Here is a 21,875-nt window from a genome sequence, read left to right on the forward strand (position 1 = left end):
CAATTAAACTAAATTAAATAATAATACGTGTCACTTTCTTAATTAATCTGAATTAAATAATAATAAGTTCCTAAAATAACTCTGTGAATTAAATATCTAAAATTAAAATTCAAATAAATTGTACATGGAATGAAATATTTAATTCTATATAGACATCAACTTTAGTGTCGATCTGTACGATCTTTTATAATATATAAATATTAGTATTTAATATTAATATTATATTAATTATTTTTATTATTATTTATACTAGCTTAAAACCCGCGAATTCGCGGGGTTTTTTAAGGGATAAATTAAGTATCGAATTGCACAGTCATATTATTTTAATCCATAGCATATATTATTTTTTGGGTTATATTTAATCCATAGCATATACCATTTTATTTTGTACGCAAATGGTAATAATCAAGTATAATTACAGTTATGTTGTATCATGAAATTATAAGTCAAAATTTGATTGATATAAATAACAAATATAACAATACTTTCTACGATATAGGAAGTTAGAATACATGCCTCATCAAAATCAACAACTGAACTAATAAATGTTGCCCAACACTTTATGAATTAACTTCATATTCTTTGTTTGCTCATTTATCTCCTCCATCATCTTGTACTATCATCAATATTCCTGTATATCATTACAAATTTACATTACAACCATAAGCAAAAGGCATATATCATATAAAACTAAGGGTGAACTTGGAATATAATGTTTAGCTCATAAGAATTGTATGATGTAGTTTGATATCCAACCAAACTTAGGTGTGAAGATTATACTCAACTTTTGCATATAAAGATTGAAATTATTGTTACAAAAAGGTTCTAAGTTTCTGAAAAAAATAATTTTTAATGTCAACTCAACCTGACCCATTTCGTCCGAACCATAAATTATTACCTAAACCTTTTTCAGTTGTCACGTAAACCGCCCACCTAAACCATAAATCAGGAAATGTTGACCCAAACAAACATGTTGAAATTGACAATATATGGGCGTTGACTGCAGCCGACGATATGTTAAAGTCTAATCCATTCCAAAAACAATTTTAGCGCCATTGTTTCGTTATCGATGTGATCAAGCAAGGGGAGAAAAGCATATAAGTAATGATCACATTTGGTTTAGGTAATTTAACAATTAGAATTTCAGTTTGTGTCGCTACTACACTTTATTTATTTACGTATAAGTAAAATAAGTTAGAAGCAGAATACCTTTTTGGCAACATAGTAGTAAAATTCTTGTATGATAGCTCAGACAGTTGTTTTATGCTATATAATTCCCCCTTCATACTTTGCAGCTAATTGAGACCACCATCAGAGTAAAGAAGCTAATGTTTGACTTATTAAAAGGTTAACTCATTTCACCATATTAGACCCGTCCATTTTACTTCTCCACGAACCTGCTCCTGCCCATTTGATAATTTACTTGCCTATTGAACCCGCCCATTTTACAAATCAATTACACTACATTTAATAAATTACTTGTCGATTAGACCCACCCATTTTACCTAATTTACAAACCTGCTTCTGCCCATTTTACCTCGTACACAAACCTGCTTCTGCCCATTTTACCTCGTTCACAAAGCTGCTTGTGCCCATCAAATTCTAGAGAGAAGCTGTCACTCACTCTACTCCGAAAATTTAATTAGTCATTGAAAGTGTATCGTTAATGATTATTTTGAAACACGATTACCTTATACCCCGTATTACTTTTCTTTTAAAGTATAAAAGGAAAATAGAAAGGAGGCTACTTACTGTTTTTTTTTTTTTTTTTTTTGGAACAGCGATTTTCAGTCACTAATAAAACAGCAAGATATGCAGAAAATTCAAATCTTAAGAGAACAATAGCAAATCATTGTTTAATGTGCTATTATTAATTGGGGAACAATAGATTATACCTTACACACCAAATTAACTTCGGACAATATGTGACCACAGTCCGTAGTAATTGCACAAAACAATCAACATATCCAGGCATCCAGCCATTACTTTATTTTCGGTGTCTTTCCAGTCGTTTAGCACCACAACAGCAACACAGTTTGTAGAGATTTGGTATGAGCCAATTCATGGTCTAAGATATTCTTCTCTTCCTGCAAAGACTTTAAAATTCAATCACCCCCTTCAAAACATAACTTTGAAGGTTTTAAACCTACAAAAAATTCATCATAATGAAATATTCAAATTTGTCGCTTGTAGTCTGCGATCATAATCACGCACAGCACTGTCAAGCAGATCCATCCCCCGAGACATCTTTTATGTCACAAACAGTTTGAGTTAGCTTCCCAGATAAATCCAAATTAAGGAATTCAACACGACAATCATTAACAATTTGGCTAAAAAGATACTGAGGCAATTTATAATTCATACCATGTTCTCTTTTTGTCTCAGACATTTCATCGAACACCTTTCATGCACTCAATAATCACCATTTAACCCCTAACCTTTTCGTACCTGTATATAATCCATGGAAGACCTCTTTCAACTTCTTCATGTTTTAAGATCAACAGCAGGTGTAGCAACCACATAACAACTAAATCTGATCATATTTGAACAATTATATAAAAAACAGTAAGGGCTAGAATACCTGATGTGCGTAGAGGCGTATATGAAATAGCTTATATTTTTACTAGGAAATACTATTAAATACGATACAATTTTACACAAGATATTTATTTATTTATAGAATGGATATACATAAACCTTGCTACAACACTTATAGGCAGTGTACCTAATCGTACAGTAGTGTAGTTTTTAGTAAGTCCGGTTCGTTCCACAGGGAATCTTTTAAACAAAGCTTAATGCTATATTAGTTTTAATTTATAAAAATACAAATATATATAAGTAATATTATTATTATAAAGGGGGGTTTTTACCGTTTGATGACCGGTTTGTCGATTTTTAAAACTTTAGTCGCAGTTAAAACCTAATGTAAAATATTAAATAAATAAAAGACTTAATTTAAAGCGTAAAGTAAATAACGATAATGAAATTGCAATAAATAAAAGTGCGATAAAATAAAATTGCGATAATTAAAAAGTGCGATAATTAAAAGTGCAATTAAATACAATGACAATAAATAAAAGTGCGATAATTAGAAGTGCAATTAAATATGAAAATAAAGGAATTATGTATATTTAAACTTCCGTAATCATGATGTTTGACGTGTTGATTTTAGTTTATTCCCATGGGTTAATTGTCCTTTGTCCTGGATTATTTAATATGTCCGTCTGGTTTTTGTCCATAACATTCCATCAGTCATAAATATAAAGTGCGAGTATCCTCGTCAAATTATCCTTATATCCGAAGTTAAATATTCCAACTAATTGGGGACTTAAACTGTAACAAGATCTTAATACTTTGTTTAATAATTACACCAGGTTATCGACTGCGTGTAACCCAAGGTTTTAATACTTTGTTATCAATTATGCTAAGTGTCCTTGTACATAATTTCACCCATGTTTTAATAATTCCATAGACTATTAATCCATTCCCGTGTCCGGTTAAATGAACGATTATTCGTACATATAAATATCCCGCCCATCGTGTCCGATCGAGTGTATATGGTTATTTATAGGTACATCCAATTGTAAATCTTTATATTAAAATTAACAAACTATCATTTAGTTAAACAAATATAAAGCCCATTAATAGCCCATAATCTAATTTCCACAAGTGTCGTTCTTTTGTCCAAACCCCAATTATGGTACAAAGCCCAATTACCCAATTTTAGTATTTTAGCCCAACATCATGATTACTTCGTTTTAAATAAGCATAATAATAACTTAGCTACGAGACATTAAATTAAAAAGGTTGAACATAACTTACAATGATTAAAAATAGCGTAGCGTTACACGGACAGAATTTCGACTTACACCCTTACAATATTCGCTAACATACCCTTATTATTAGAATTAAAATTAAAATTAAAATTAAAATTATAATATATATATATAATACGTTGATGAATGAAGAAGGAAAAAGATGTGTAAAAATTCGGCCGAATGCTCGGCCTTTTATAGGTGGATTTCTGACTTTCGGGGCTCCGCGAGTGCGGTGGATTTTGCTCTTCAGAGCTTCGCGAGTGCGGAGCTGTGGAATCCAGCTCACACAAGCTTGGCTCCTAGCTTGCCGACGGTTTATATAATATAATATAATATATATATATATTAATTTTAAGAATTAATTATATATTATATTATATTCATGTGCATAGTTGACTTGTAATTTTTAGTCCGTTGCGTCGAGCGTTGAAAGTTGACTCTGGTCCCGGTTCCGGATTTTCGAACGTCCTTGCGTATAATTTAATATCTTGTACTTTACGTTTCGCGTTTTGTACTCTTCTAATTTTGAGACGTTTCTTATCAATAATTGGAACCTCTTTGATTGTACTTTGTACTTTTTAGCTTTTTGGTCGTTTGCGTCTTCAATTCGTCGAATCTGTCTTTTGTCTTCACCTTTTATTATTTAAACGAAAATCACTTGTAAATAGAACAATTGCAACTAAAAGCTTGTCTTTCTTGAGGAATAATGCTATGAAATATATGTTCGTTTTTAGCATTATCAAATATTCCCACACTTGAGCGTTGCTTGTCCTCAAGCAATATAGTCTTGAATATACAAGAATCACTTCTTTATTCTTCACACTTTGTACATTAGTGATTTCTTTACGGCGGTATAAACAATGGTAGTAACGATGTGGTTTACAGTCTCACATGACTTATGAAAATTTAGATCCATTAAGGAAATTGGATCTTTATGAAAACATTTGATCTTTTGAAAATTCAATCTAGTTTTTACCCTAGATAAGTTTTTCGGAATAACCCTTCACCGATGTTTGCAAATTGTTTTTGTGGGTTTGGTGGGTTTTAGATTTGAAAATTTTAGCTCAAAACTTGTGGTTTTGTGTCACCCACTTGCTAACCTTGTATTGGGAAAGCAACACGTCCAGTATACTTGCTCCGTATATTACCTTTCGGTAAACTACCGTCCGGTTGTAAAGGAAAGCGTTGAATAAGCAACTGTTCAGGCAATGTCCCCTGACATGCTTTTAATTATGGTCTATAACGTGTCGGACGCAATTACTATCCTTTGTAGGAGCAATAGTAAAGCTCACCCTTATAATTTTTCGGTCTGGCACAAGGTCCTGTCTTTGACCATGCTATGCAACCACCGTTCTTACGGTTGACACCTGATTTGGTTCAGGTGACCTAATGAATTCCAGGTGAATTCCTAGGATTTTACGTTCAATGGTAATGAACGCATTGAAAATGGGTTTTCAGAAAACAAATCGGTTTGTAATTTTGATCAAAATATTTTCTCGTTCAAGCTCGAGTTTAGATATCATCGAATTCCATGCGTTTGTAATTCTCAATCTTTAAGGTCAATCTCTAGGATTGAGTAATATCAGTCTTAAAAGCTGATTTTTGATCTTTAAGGAGATTATCCTTTCTGGGGATCTGATTCATTAGTCTTATCAAGCTAATTTGCACGGCGTCCTCCCCATTTTACGAGACAGATCCTCTCATGGTTAGGATAAGTCTGACCACTTGGCGACCCTGTTTGATGCTGAGGTCCGTGGATTTCGTACTGATTTTAGAGATGACTTTTCTAGATTTTTCGTCAACCTACAGCTGGTCTGGACGACAACTTCATGACCTAAATCAAGAAGCGCGTTTCTTTTTCGAAAGACTTTACTTCCTTTTTATGATGGAATTGATTCATCGTGTAGATCCATCTTTCTTACAGTAAATCGGGTAAAAATTTTTATTTTAGTCCAAAGCAAAAGTATCTTCAGTTATTTGTACAAAAATATGTGACATATGTTTAAAATAACTTGGTAAATTTTCCCACACTTGTCTTTTATTTTCTTTTATTTGCCTTTTTATTGTCCTCTATTCCATTTTAAATGAATTCTAACATTTTGGTTTGTTTCTCAATTTATGTCCTTTCCGAGGTAACAATAATTTCGGTGTTAACACCTAGTTTTATCGTTCATAAATATGTATAAACATGATTTTGAGTTCATTTAATTGAAAATTTTGAAAATTTTTACTAGAATTGGGTAGTCAGTATATAAGACTAGGGCTGTTCTTTGTTATCAGAGGGCACTAGATTCTAATACAACTACTACGTTACTAGTATTTTTAATGGTAACCAAGTGTTTAAGTTAAAAATTTTAAAAATCCGAAAGAATTTAACCCCTTCCCACACTTAAGATCTTGCAATGCCCTCATTTGCAAGAAATCAGTAACAATTTAAATTATTGAGGGTGATTAGCGTAGAAAAATGATTAAATTTTACCAAAGTTTCCAAACATATTGGCGTTTGTTTGCTGAATGATAAATGGTGCATATCATTTGTTCATTCCGTCTTGTTGTACATCACATTTGTTTTTCGTTTTGTCGTCAAAATTAATAGCTTTTGCTGAACTTAATGCCAGTCTTTGAAAATGCGCTGTTTTACCCTGTTTTGTACATGAGATAAACTACAAACACATATATACATATTTTTGAAGTTGGGTTTTCACACCACATTCAAAAATTATTAAAATCTAATAAAGTTAGAAAATTATAAAAGTTATTATAATAATAAAATAAGAAATAAGAAATAAGAAAATTAAGAATTAGTAACATTACAATAAAATAAACAAAAATATAAAATAAGAAAATTATGGATGAGGAGGATGATTCCAGTATGGGTCCCAAGCGTATCCATAGATGCTGTAAAATGCTTGGGCCTGGTCATATGTAGGATATGGTGATCGGCTCTCTATAGTCCAAGGAGCAAATTCGGGCATAATGGTAGGAATGTAGTCTCTACCTACGTGTGTACAATGACTTATGATTTGGCTTTGATGATACTGCCAATCTTGAAATGCTTTTTGTCTAGCCATTTCATACTCGTGTCGAGCCATAAAAATTTGCATTTCCGTCATTGGATTACCCCCTCCCGGTTGACCTTGCTGTTGATCTCTCTCAACCTGTGGATGCCTGCCATCATAACGTGCTGCCGCATTGTTTCGTTTCTTTAAGACCTTAGCACCATGATAAACACGCAAATCTATTCTATCGCGGGGTTCTGGTTCTGCCATTAATAATCTCCCCCGACTTCTATCCACACCGAGATATTCAGCAATTAAAGTAATAAATATACCACCTCCTATTATGCTACCACGCCTCATACCCCTAACCATAGTCAATAAATAATAACCCACACAAAAAGGTATACTTATAGCGCTATGTGGGTCTTTTATACACATGTGGTAAAACAAATCCTGTTCATTTACCTTTTCCTTATTCTTACCTCGTTGTGTAATCGAATTGACTAAAAACCTATGGATTACTCTTAATTCAGCTCTATCAATATCAATATGGCTAGTCATCCTACTCCATACGTCATTTGTATCAAAATTCTCATCCACCCTCCTACCATAAACTATTAACCTCTGGCAATCATAAGATGCTAGCTCCTCGGGCGTATATATACTTAAAGCCCGAGCCATGTCTAGTAAGGACATATGGCGCATCTCCCCTCCTAATAAAAATCTAATAAAACTACGATCGGTTAAAGTATCTACCCGATCATTTATTTCAATAGTACACAATAACTCTATACACCATTCTCTATATACAGGTCTACGCATGTTGAATAAATGTACCCAATCACTAAAAGTAGAATTACCATACCTTTGAGTAAGTAATTCCCTGATTGGCTCGGCCAATTCCACTACCTCTAATGGTGCCCAATCTATAACTCTGGGTACCTCAACATTATTAGACACAAGGTTGTGCAGGTTCTTTTGATATTTTGGGTAGTCTATCCAATATCTATCAAATCTCAAATTCGGATGTAAATCTGCCTCATGAATGTTTGAATATGAAACAATTGGGTGAGGCATATCTTATCGATAATGGTTATTAATTTCCTGTTGATTTGCATCTTCCGGAGGAGCATTGCGAGCCTGGGATGAAGATTCACCCCTTTCAGTCTGCAAAATATATCAAACACAATTTTTGTGCATCCAAATATGCATTAGTTTTAGCAAAATCATAAATATAAACAATTACAATGACATGTTTAATCCATATTAAACTCTATACACATTTTCAAAATATTAACAATTCTACATTTTTACAAATATACTTTTACAAAAATGTATACAAAGTTTCTTCGCATTTAACTTCTAAAACATGTCAAAAATAATCATTATAATAATTAAACAAGTTCCTCATGGCATTCATATCAATTAAATCAAGTTCATGCAATTTTGGTTCAAAAAGTCCACTTTAATCTTCATAAATCATGTTTATGATCAAAGTTTTGATCATTTAGCAACCTAAACATGTTACACTACTCAATTTAGCATAAACTAACAACAAAATTCGGCCATAACCTGTTTATATCAAAAAGCCCTAATTTTGCTCAAGAACACAAACCCTAGATTACTCAAAAATTGAAGTTCAAAGCTTCTAATCATGTTAAATAGCATCAATCTAGGTTATACAAGCATAATACACAAACAATTAAAGAATTATTACACTAGAAAGCATCAAAATCGAATTATGTATGAAATTGTTCAAGAACACTAAAAATTAGGATTAAATGGTGTTTAGGTGTAGAAATTTACCGATTTCCTTGAGTAATTCCTTAATAATAGTCTCCTCATTGTGATTTTAGCAACAAATTTGACGATTATTGGTGAAAAATTGCGAATTTGAGAGGTATTTGTGTGTGTTTTTCGTGAAAAATGAGTGAGGTGGTGAAGGGGACTGGTCTGTTCGACCAGTTAACCCTTCTGGGTTTTCTGACCTCCGCGAGTGCGGTGGTGGGGCCGTTTAAATCACCGCGAGTCGCGGTGGTTTGCTTTTTTTTTTTAATATAAAACCTTATACCTTTTTTTTAAAAAACATTTAATTAATTAAATTCTAAAAATCTTGTTTTCCTTTAGGAGCGAGGGTGTTTCGGATCGTTGTCCTAGTCCGTCCCTCGACAAAATTTTAAAATTCGTCAATTCAAAGCACGGTTTTAAAAGCAAAGATTTTTGGGTTTTTTAATGTTTTTGGCATACTTTAATTCAATAAGATTAAAAATAATGATAATAAAAGTTCTCGTCCCTCCCTCGGGTAAAGCAATTTCGGTTCAACGACCTAGTCTTCAACTCACGACAAATTTTAAAAATTATATTTTTAACTTAGCGAAATAAAGTAAATTTTTGTTTTTATAATCACACCAAACTTAAATTAAAAATGCATAAAATTAAAAATTCACACCAAACTTATATTATATTTTTGTTTTCATACATTTATATTAAAAATATTAATTTTTCAAATATTTACAATTTTAAATATATATTAATTTAAAAAGTTTACAATATTATTTTAATATTAATTTTAAAAACAAAGTAAAAATAAAATTAAAAATCTTTTTGGTCTTTTATCCCACTTTAATCAATCAAATATTATCAAAAATATACGCCCCTCTTTTCGGTAAAGTAATTTCGGTTTCATAACCTAATTTAACTCATGACGAATTTTTGAAATATTTTGGTTTGATTGATTAAAGATATTTATACCTTAAGAATAAACGGTAAATTTCGCAGTGATGTAATAAATTTTTGTATGATATTAATAATTTCGGTCGCAAGACCTAATTTTATCGAATACCAATTTAATACTTTATAGCGAACAAATCGGCGTTTATTATCAAAAGGTTAAAAATTAAAATAAAAAATGAAAATGAAAACTGTACAAACTTACCTGTGAAATATATTTCTTAGTGATATGCTCTAGCCCACTCATAAGATAGTCGGACTAATTGGTTTTCCATGGCTACATAGGCGTAACCTCGAGCATTTAACGTTTTTTCTTCTAAACATATGAACGGTCCGTCTCTGCATAAAGTAACAAATTCGGTGTTTGAATAGGTTTGATTATTTGAACATTTACCTTCGTGTGACCATTTTTTGCATTTGTGACATTTTTCAAGGTGTCGTGCTCTTCTTTTCGCTGCGGATTTTGATTTTTCTTTACCAAATTGTAACTTATTATCTTCGCATCTGGATTCTTTTCTTACTCCGTCCAATTTACTTCTGATTAATGATACTATTTCACTTGGAAGGGTGTCATTATTACGTTTAGTGATCAAAGCGTGTAGCATTAGACCATGGTTTAATTCACAGGAAGTCTTCATTTCGTAAAACCTAAAAAAATAAAAATTCAGAATGGGGGGAGAAGACTAGTTCTTTAGGGTCTGCTAGGGAAAGACCATTCGGGTTTCATTTTCGAGAACTACACGAAAATAGAAAATCTAACTCTAACAGAAATACATATTATCCTTTAAAGACTTGATTCTCCCCACACTTAGTTAGCTGTGGTATCGAAATTGTGATTAACTTCGTTGTCAACTTCCATTGGACTATCTATGTAATGTTTAACTCTATGACCATTAACCTTAAATTCAATCCCATTTGAATTTATCAATTCTACTGTTCCGTATGGAAAAACTCTTTTGACTATGAATGGTCCAGACCATCTTGATTTCAATTTTTCAGGAAATAGCTTGAATCGTGAATTGAAAAGAAGAACTCTATCTCCTTCTTTAAATTCTTTTGAACTTCTGATTCTTTTATCATGCCATTTCTTCGTTCTTTCCTTATAGATCAACGAATTTTCGTATGCTTCATGTCTCAATTCTTCTAATTCGTTTAATTGACTTAACCGTAGACGTCAAGCTTCATGTAAATCAAGATTACATGTCTTCAAAGCCCAAAATGCTTTATGTTCAATTTCTACTGGAAGATGACATGCTTTTCCGTAAACGAGTTTAAAAGGTGTGGTTCCAATTGGAGTTTTGTAGGCTGTTCTAAAAGCCCAGAGTGCATCCTTCAATTTAATGGACCATTCCTTCGGATTTGATCCTACGGTTTTCTCTAGAATACGTTTTAAAGCTCGGTTGGTATTTTCAACTTGTCCACTTGTCTGTGGATGATAAGCAGTGGAGATTTTATGAGTTACTCCATATCTTTTAAGAACTTTCTCAAGTTGATTATTACAAAAATGAGTACCCCGATCACTTATTAAAGCTTTCGGTGTTCCAAACCTTGCAAAAAGACGTTTTAAAAAGTTGACTACAACTCGTGCATCGTTAGTTGGGAGAGCTTGTGCTTCCGCCCATTTAGATACATAATCAATGGCTACGAGAATATAGAGATTATTATGAGATTTTGGAAATGAACCCATAAAGTCAATACCCCAAATGTCAAATACTTCACATACTTGAATGACATTTTGTGGCATTTCATCACGTTGACTTATTTTTCCGGCCCTTTGACATGCATTACAGGATTTGCAAAGAAGGTGTGCGTCTTTGTAAATTGTAGGCCAATAGAATCCAGCATCATAAACTTTTCTTAATGTGAGTTGAGGCCCATAATGCCCTCCTGTTGGTCATGTGTGACAATGGTTTAAGATTTTACTAGCTTCATTTCCGAATACACATCGACGTATTATTTCATCTGGACAACTTTTAAACAAATGTGGATCTTCCCAGAAATAGTGTTTTATATCACTAAAGAATTTCTTTCGTTTTTGGTATGACAATCCTTTTTTCAAGGAATCTACATACTAAGTAGTCTGCAAACCATGAAATTTCATTATAATCTATCTTCAATAGATATTCATCAGGAAAGTTGTCTTGTATGGCCGATTCATTTAGAACTTCTAATTCAGGATTTTCAAGACGAGAAAGATGATCAGCGGCGAGATTTTCTGCTCCCTTTTTATCTCCGGTTTCAATATCAAACTCTTGTAAGAGTAAGATCCAACGGATTAATCTTGGTTTAGCATCTTGTTTCGAAAATAGGTATCTAAGAGCAGAATGGTCAGTATAGACCACCGTTTTAGCTAGAACGAGATATGAACGAAATTTGTCAAAAGCAAAGACAATAGCAAGGAGTTCTTTTTTAGTAGTTGTGTAATTTGTTTGTGCTCCTTGTAACGTCTTACTAGCATAATAAATAGGTTGAAATCGTTTTTCAATCCTTTGTCCTAAAACGGCTCCCATTGCAAAATCACTTGCATCGAACATTAGTTCAAATGGTAGATTCCAATTTGGAGTTATCATAATCGGCGCATTAGTGAGTTTTTCTTTAAGAATATTAAAAGATTTGATGCATTCATCTGAAAAGATGAATGGAGCATCCTTTTCTAGGAGTTTATTCATAGGAGTGGCAATTTTAGAAAAATCTTTTATAAAACGTCGGTAAAATCCGGCATGCCCTAGAAAACTCCTAACTCCTCTAACATTGATGGGATGTGGAAGTTTAGCGATTACATCTACTTTAACTCTATCCACTTCAATTCCTTCCTTTGAAATTTTATGACCAAGAACGATGCCTTCTTTAACCATGAAATGGCATTTCTCCCAATTAAGTACTAGATTTGATTGTTCGCATCTAATAAGCATTCGTTCAAGATTAACTAAACATGATTCAAAAGTATCACCGAAGACTGAAAAGTCATCCATGAAAACTTCCATGCATTCTTCTATCATGTCGTGAAAAATCGCCATCATGCACCTTTGAAAGGTTGCAGGGGCGTTGCAAAGTCCAAATGGCATGCGTTTGTAAGCAAAAGTACCATAAGGGCACGTGAACGTGGTTTTTTCTTGGTCTTCGGGTGCTATTGGAATTTGAAAATATCCGGAAAAACCATCAAGAAAACAATAGTAACTATTTTCGGCTAATCTTTCCAACATTTGATCAATGAAAGGTAAGGGAAAGTGATCTTTTCTGGTGGCGTCATTTAATTTTCTATAATCAATACATACACGCCATCCTGTTACAGTTCTAGTAGGAATAAGCTCATTTTTCTCATTTGTGATAACAGTCATGCCACCCTTCTTAGGCACGCATTGAACTGGGCTTACCCATGGACTATTAGAGATTGGATAAATTAAACCTGCATCAAGCAGTTTAATAATTTCTTTTTAACAACATCTTGCATATTAGGATTTAGTCTTCGTTGGCGTTGCACATACGTTTTATGACCTTCTTCCATAAGGATTTTATGTGTGCAATACGAAGGACTTATTCCTTTAATATCATGAATCTTCCATGCAATGGCTGGTTTATGAGCTTTTAGCACAGAAATGAGTCGAGATTTTTCATTTTCAGTAAGAGAAGACGATATTATTACAGGTAATTCAGATTCACCATGTAAATAAGCGTATTCCAAATATTTTGGAAGTGGCGTTAACTCTAATTTCGGTGGTTCTTCTATCGATGATTTGTATCGATATCTGTCTTTTTCTTTTAGCATTTGAATTTCTTCTGTTGTTGGTTCATATCCATTAGCCATAAGTGTAGCTAACATTTCAGTTTCATCAATTGGTTCAGTTCCTTCTCCTAAAGAACATTCTCCTATTCCTTGTAATTCTGGAAATTCTTCTAACAATTCTGCATGTGATTCTATAGTTTGAATATAATAACATGTATCATCTGCAGATTGCGGTTGTTGCATTGCTCTATCAACTGAAAAGGTAACACTCTCGTCCTCTATACTTAGGGTCAGTTTCTTACCGAACACGTCTATCATTGCTTTAGCCGTGTTTAAGAATGGTCTTCCTAATATGAGAGGGACTTGAGAATCTTCTTCCATGTCCAGAACAACAAAATCTACTGGAAATACTAAAGTACCAACTTTAACTAGCATGTTCTCCATTATCCCTCTAGGATATTTTACTGATCTATCGGCTAGTTGTATGCTTATTCGTGTTGGTTTCAATTCTCCAAGGTCTAGTTTAGTGTATAGTGAATACGGCATTAAATTTATACTAGCACCTAAATCTGCCAATGCTTCTATTGAACTAAGACTACCCAGAAAACATGGAATTGTAAAACTTCCTGGATCTGATAGTTTTTCTGGTATCTTATTCAACAGCACTGCTGAATAATTAGCATTCATAGTAACAGCCGAGAGATCTTCCATTTTCTTTCTATTCGAGATTAGATCTTTCAGATATTTAGCATATCTAGGCATTCCTGAAATTACATCAATGAAAGGAAGATTTACATTTATCTGTTTAAACATATCCAAGAATTTGGATTGCTCGGCTTCAAGTCTCTCTTTTCTCATTTTACTCGGGTAAGGAAGTGGTGGCTGGTATGGTTTAACATAAGGTTTTGCCTTAACTGTGTTATCTTCATTAACCTTTTCAACTACCGGTTCTTTTTCCTTATCTTGTTCAGATTGTGGTTCTTGTGGAGTAGGAATAGCTTCATCAGAAATTACAGGTATTTCAGGTGGTTTAAGTGTAATACCACTTCTTGTGGTAATAGTTTTAGCTGTTTCATTCCGGAGGTTAGCATTTGTATCACTAGGTAGACTTCCCGATTTTCTTTCACCTATTAACCTTGCTAGGTTACTTACTTCTTGTTCCAGATTTTGAATAGAAGCTTGTTGATTTCTAAATGCTTGAGCATTTTGTTCATTCGTTTGTTTCTGAGATGTGAAAAACTGCGTTTGAGATTCAACTAGCTTCGACATCATATCTTCTAAATTCGACTTTTTATCATCGGTTTGTGGTGGTTTGTTTTGAAAATTAGGTCTTTGCTGGTTGTAAGTATTATTAGATACTTGTTGATTGCTAGGACCTTGTTGGTTGTTGTATGGAACATTTCGGTTATAATTCTGGTTTTGGTTGTAAATCGGTCTTGGCGGTTGATAATTATTCTGATAATTATTTCCAGGCCTTTGGTTTATGTATTAAATATTCTCTCTTTGTTCCATTGTTAGTTCAATACTGAGACAATCTTTTGTCAAATGTGGTCCTCCACATTGCTCACAACTAATTCGTATTGAGTGAATATCTTTGGTCATCTTTTCCATTCGTCTCTCGACAGCATATATCTTTGCAGAAATGGAATCTAAGTCATGGCTAGAATCGGCTCTAGCTGCTTTAGATGATCTAACGATATCTTTTTCTTGGTGCCACTCATGTGAGTGGGAAGCAGTGTTATCAATAATTTTGTAAGCATCAGTTTCGGTTTTCTTCATAATGGAACCACCAGATGCTATATCGATGTCTTTCCTTGTTGTGATGTCGCATCCTTGGTAGAATATTTGTACTATTTGACAAGTGTCTAAACCATGTTGCGGACATCCTCTCAATAACTTTCCAAATCTGGTCCATGCCTCATATAGAGTTTCATTTGATTTCTGTGTGAACGTAACAATTTCTCCTTGAAGTCTTACGGCTTTAGATGCCGGAAAGAATTGTTTAAGAAATTTTTCAACTAAAACGTCCCATGTATCAATCGCCCCTTCAGGTAACGATTCCAACCAATCTTTGGCTTCTCCCTTTAAAGTCCAGGGAAATAACATGAGATATATCTGTTCATCCTCAACTTCTCGGATTTTAAATAGTGTGCAGATCCTATTAAAGGTACGAAGATGTTCATTTGGATCTTCCTTCGGCGCACCACTAAATTGGCATTGATTAGTCACCATGTGTAGAATTTGTCCTTTGATTTCATAATCTGGCGCATTAATGTCTGGATGAGTAATTGCGTGACCTTGGCCAGTGCGTTTAGCTCTCATTCGGTCTTCCATACTTAAAGGTTCCAGATTTTCCATAATTGAATTTGTTGAATCTGAATCTGATGTTAAGCGAGGTGTATATAAAATAGTTATTAATTTTAGCAGAAAACACTATTAAATACGATACAATTTTACACAAGATATTTATTTATTTATAGAATGGATATACTTAAACCTTGCTACAACACTTATAGGCAGTGTTCCTAATCGTACAGTAGTGTAGTTTTTAGTAAGTCCGGTTCGTTCCACAGGGAAATCTTTAAACAAAGCTTAACGCTATATTAGTTTACTTTTTATAAAAATACAAATATATATATAAGTAATATTATTATTATAAAGGGGGGTTTTTACCGTTTAATGACCGGTTTGTCGATTTTAAGACTTTAGTAGCAGTTAAAACCTAATGTAAAATATTAAATAAATAAAAGACTTAATTTAAAGAGTAAAGTAAATAACGATAATGAAATTGCGAATAATAAAAGTGCGATAAAATAAAATTGCGATAATTAAAAAGTACGATAATTAAAAGTGCGATTAAATAACAATAAATAAAAGTGCGATAATTAGAAGTGCAATTAAATATAAAATAAAGGAAATTAAATATGAAATAAAAGAATTATGCTTATTTAAACTTCCGTAATCATGATGTTTGACGTGTTAATTTTAGTTTTATGCCCCATGGGTTAATTGTCCTTTGTCCTGGATTATTTAATATGTCCGTCTGGTTTTTGTCCATAACAGTCCATCAGTCATAAATATAAAGTGCGAGAGTCCTCGTCAAATTATTATTATACCCGAAGTTAAATATTCCAACTAATTGGGGATTCGAATTGTAACAAGGTTTTAATACTTTGTTTAGTGAATACACCAGGTTATCGACTGCGTGTAAACCAAGGTTTTATTACTTTGTTAACAATTACACCAATTACCCTTGAATGTAATTTCACCCCTGTTTTAATTATTCTAGTGGCTATTAATCCATTCCCGTGTCCAGTTAAATGAATGATTATTCGTACATATAAATACCCCGCCCATCGTGTCCGATCGAGTGTATATGGTAATTTACAGGGACGCCCAATTGTAAATCTTTATATTAACATTAACAAACTATCATTTAGTTAAACAAATATAAAGCCCATTAATAGCCCATAGTCTAATTTCCACAAGTGTCGTTCTTTTGTCCAAACCCCAATTATGGTACAAAGCCCAATTACCCAATTTTAGTAATTAGCCCAACATCATGATTACTTCGTTTTAAATAAGCATAATAATAACTTAACTACGAGACATTAATATAAAAAGGTTGAACATAACTTACAATGATTAAAAATAGCGTAGCGTTACACGGACAGAATTTCGACTTACACCCTTACAACATTCGCTAACATACCCTTATTATTAGAATTATAATTAAAATTAAAATTAAAATATAAATTATATATATATATTTTACGTATATATGAGAGAAGAGAGAAAGATGGATATGTTTTTGGTTCATCAAAGCTCGATTTTTATAGGAGGTGTGGCCTGACTTTTCATGCCATGCGATCGCATGGACTTCCTTCTTCCAGTTCATGCGATCGCATGGCCAGCTGGGAGAGCTCACATGTTGCTTGTTTCCTTGTGCCGACGTTTTATAAATAATATAATATATTAAATAATTATAAGAATTATTTAAATATTATATTATATTTATGTGCATAGTTGACTTGTAATTTTTAGTCCATTTCGTCGAGCGTTGAGAGTTGACTCCGGTCCCGGTTCCGGATTTTCGAACGTCCTTGCGTACAATTTTATATTTTGTACTTTGCGTTTTGAATCTTGTACTCTTGTAATTTCGAGACGTTTCTTATCAATAATTGGAACCTCTTTGATTGTCTTTTGTACTTTTGAGCTTTTTGGTCGTTTGCGTCTTCAATTCGTCGAATCTGTCTTTTGTCTTCACCTTTTATTATTTAAACGAATATCACTTGTAAATAGAATAATTGCAACTAAAAGCTTGTCTTTCTTAAGAAATAATGCTATGAAATATATGTTCGTTTTTAGCATTATCAAATATTCCCACACTTGAGCGTTGCTTGTCCTCAAGCAATATCGTCTTGAAATACTAGAATCACTTCTTTATTCTTCACACTTTGTACATCAGTGATTTTTATACGACGGTATAAACAATGGTAGTAACGATATGGTTTACAGTCCCACATGACTATAAAAATTTAGATCCATTAAGGAAATTGGATCTTTATAAAAACATTTGATCTTTTGAAAATTAAATCTAGTTTTTACCCTAGATAAGATTTCCGGAATAACCCTTTACCGGTGTTTGCAAAATATTTTTGTGGGTTTGGTGGGTTTCAGATTTGAAAATTTTAGCTCAAAACTTGTGGTTTTGTGTCATCCACTTGCTAACCTTGTATTTGGAAAGCAACACGTCCAGTTTACTTGTCCCGTATATTACCTTTCGGTAAACTACCATCCGGTTGTAAAGGAAAGCGTTGAACAAGCAACTGTTAAGGCAATGTCCCCTGACATGCTTTTAATTATGGTCTATAACGTGTCGGACGCAATTACTATCCTTGGTAGGAGCAATAGTAAAGCTTACCCTTATGATTTTTCGGTATGGCACAAGGTCCTGTCTTTGACCACTATGCAACCATCGTTCTTACGGTTGACACCCGATTTAGTTCCGGTGACCTAATGAATTCCAGGTGAATTCCTAGGATTTTACGTTCAATGGTAATGAACGCATTGAAAATAGGGTTTTCAGAAAACAAATCGGTTTATAATTTTGATCAAAATATTTTCTCGTTCAAGCTCGAGTTTAGATATCATTGAATTCCATGAGTTTGAATTCTCAATCTTTAAGGTCAATCTCTAGGATTGAGTAATATCAGTCTTAAAAGCTGATTTTTAATCTTTAAGGAGATTATCCTTTCTGGGGATCTGATTCATTAGTATTATCCAGCTAATTTGCATGGTGCCCCCCCATTGTACGAGATAAATCCTTCTCATGGTTAGGATAAATATGACCATTTGGCGACCCTGTTTAATGCTGAGGTTCGTGGATTTCCTGCTGATTTTAGTGATGACTTTTCTAGATTTTTCGTCAACCTACAGCTGGTCTGGACGACAACTTCATGACCTAAATCAAGAAGCGCGTTTCTTTTTCGGAAGACTTTACTTCCTTTTAATGATGGAATTGATTCATCGTGTAGATCCATCTCTTCTTTTCTTTCATTGGGTAAAACAGTTTAGTTTAGTTCAAAGCAAAAGTATTTTCAGTTATTTGTTACAGATATATGTGACATATGTTTAAAATAACTTGGTAAATTTTCCCACACTTGGCATTTATTTTCCTTTTTATCGTCCTCTATTCCATTTTAAATGAATTTTAACATTTTAGTTTGTTTCTCAATTTATGTCCTTTCCGAGGTAACAATAATTTCGGTGTTAAAACCTAGTTTTATCGTTCATAAATATGTATAAACATGATTTGAATTCATTTAATTGAAAATTTTGAAAAATTTTACTAGAATTGGGTAGTCAGTAAATAAGACTAGGGCTGTTCTTTTTTATCAGAGAGCACTAGATTCTAATACAACTACTGCTTTACTAGTATTTTTAATGGTAACCAAGTGTTTAAGATAAAAATTTTAAAATCCGAAAGAATTTAACCCCTTCCCACACTTAAGATCTTGCAATGCCCTCATTTGCAAGAAATCAGTAACAATTTAAATTATTGAGGGTGATTTGTGTGAAAATGATTAAATTTTACCAAAGTTTCCAAATATATTGGCGTTTGTTTGCTGAATGATAAATGGTGCACATCATTTGTTCATTCCGTCTGTTGTGACATCACATTTATTTGTTATCTTGTCGTCAAAATTAGTAGCTTTTGCTGAACTTAATGCCAGTCTTTGAAAATGCGCTGTTTTACCCTGTTTTGAACAATCGACAATATACATACATACAAGTATAATCATGCATGGCAATTTGAAATGGGACTTAATATCCCATTTTCAAATTCTAAATATGAAATATTAGTACACAATAATAATAAAATAATAAAAATTACACAAATTTATCCAATAACATAAGTTTAAACATGAAAAACTCAAAAGATAAAAACATAAAAATCATAAAAATAACCTATTGGAACTAAATCAGTCTGGATAGGGGTTCCAGTTCATCTCATCGGGTGGGTTCCATTGTTGGTTATAGGTGTTCTGATAGGCTTGGTTATAGTCATACCGGTTAAAGGGTGGTCGGATATCGGGGCTATGTGGCGGAAAATGAGCAGGTCGAGTAGGTACATAGTTATTTGGTACCTGATATGATAGCTGGCTCATGATTTGGTGCTGATGAACTAACCAGCTATCGTGTTGGCGTCGCCTATAATCCTCGTATACTCGCTCGGAGTTCCACTGCTCATACATACTATGTCTTGCCGCGTTCGTCATTGCTTCCTCATCTATACGAACGTGGACGTCAAGAATAGCATCTCGAAAGACATCCCTAATGTCTTCCGCCTCCTCCATTTCCTCGTCTGAGCCTCTCTCTACCTGAGGATGAGATCCCTCATAGGGTACTGCCTGGTTACGTCTACTTTTCAATACCTTAGCACCCACATAAACTTTCAATCCTAAGGGCTCAACCTGTTCTCTACAAATCTGTAATGGACCCCCTTGGTTCCTATCAACACCTAAATACTCTCCAATGAGAGTAACAAAAATACCTCCTCCTATTATACTCCCGTCCTGCATTCCCTCTACCATTTTAGATAAATAAAAAGCAACACAGTAAGGGATATTGACAAAGCTTCTAGGATCCCGAATACACTTTAGGTAGAATAAATCATATAAGGTAATTTTTTCTTTATTATGACCTCTTTGTGTAATCGAGTTGGCCAAAAATCTATGAATAATACGAAGCTCGGCTCTGTCAATATGTGTATAGGAGTGTCCTCCTGCTCGTGTAAAAACATCAAAATGTGACATACGCCTCCAAATGGCGTCAGCGTCAAAGTTACTATCTACCCGTTCACCATAATGAATCAAGTTTGTACAATCGGGTAATAGCAACTCACCAGGAGTATATATCTGTAAGGCCCTGGCCATGTCCAGCATGGACATTCTGTACATCCTACCGCCAAGGATAAACCTAAGAAATCTTCTATCATCTATCCTAACTATATTTGTATCAAGTGATACAGTACTCATCAACTCAACACACCATTCCTTATATACAGGTCTACGAATGGTGAAAAGACGTTCCCAATCTGTAAAAGAAGAACTGCCATACCTTTGAACTAAAAGCTGTCTAACACAGTCAGCTAGATGGACCGTTTCCAAAGGGGCCCAATCAATTACCCTTGGCACCTCTACATTTTTTGTTACCAATTTGAATTTGTTCCTTTGATATGTCTCGTAATCTCTCCATCTTCTATCAAATCTCAGATTAGGATGTAGAGTGTGCTCAGGAATCGTTGGGAATTCTACTGGCGGCCTCATTGGGAATACTATGAATTCATCAACAAACTGTACTGGATCATAATAAGGTATGTGCTGATCAGGCTGTTGTTGTTCCTGTTGTGGTTCTTGTTCGTGTTGCATTTCTGGTTCTGGTTCTGGTGCTGGTCGTCTAGATGATGATGCTCCTGAACCTCCAGTATCGGCTCTCTGTAAAACACATTAAACACAAAAATTGTGCATCCAAATATGCATTAGTGTTAGCAAAATAACAACTTAAAACAATCACTATAACATGTTAAATCAAAATTAAACTTATACACATTTTCACAATTTTTCACAATTCTACACTTTTCAAATAAGCATATATGAAAATGTATACAAAATTCATAAGCATTTAATTCAAATAACATGTCAGAATATTCATTATTAATAATTAAACAAGTCTCAAATGGCAAATATATCACATTAATCAAGTTCATGAATTTTGGACTTAAAAAGTCCACTTTAATCTCCAAAAATCATGTTTAGGATCATTGTTTGGATCATTTAACTATCTAAACATGTTACACTACTCAATTTAGCAATAATTCATGACAAAAATCGGCCATAACCTGTTTATATCAAAAAGCCCCAAATTGCTCAAGAACACAAACCCTAGATTTCTAAAATTTTTGAAGTTTTTGGCTTCAAATCATGTTAAATAGCATCAATCTAGGTTATACATGCATAAAATACTAACAATTTAACACTAATTACACTAGAAATTAACAAAATTGCATTAGGTAAAAAATTGGTAATTATCACAAAAACT

This window comes from Rutidosis leptorrhynchoides, chromosome 1 (assembly GCF_046630445.1).
Source record: "Rutidosis leptorrhynchoides isolate AG116_Rl617_1_P2 chromosome 1, CSIRO_AGI_Rlap_v1, whole genome shotgun sequence".
In the NCBI taxonomy this organism is placed as follows: Eukaryota; Viridiplantae; Streptophyta; class Magnoliopsida; order Asterales; family Asteraceae; genus Rutidosis; species Rutidosis leptorrhynchoides.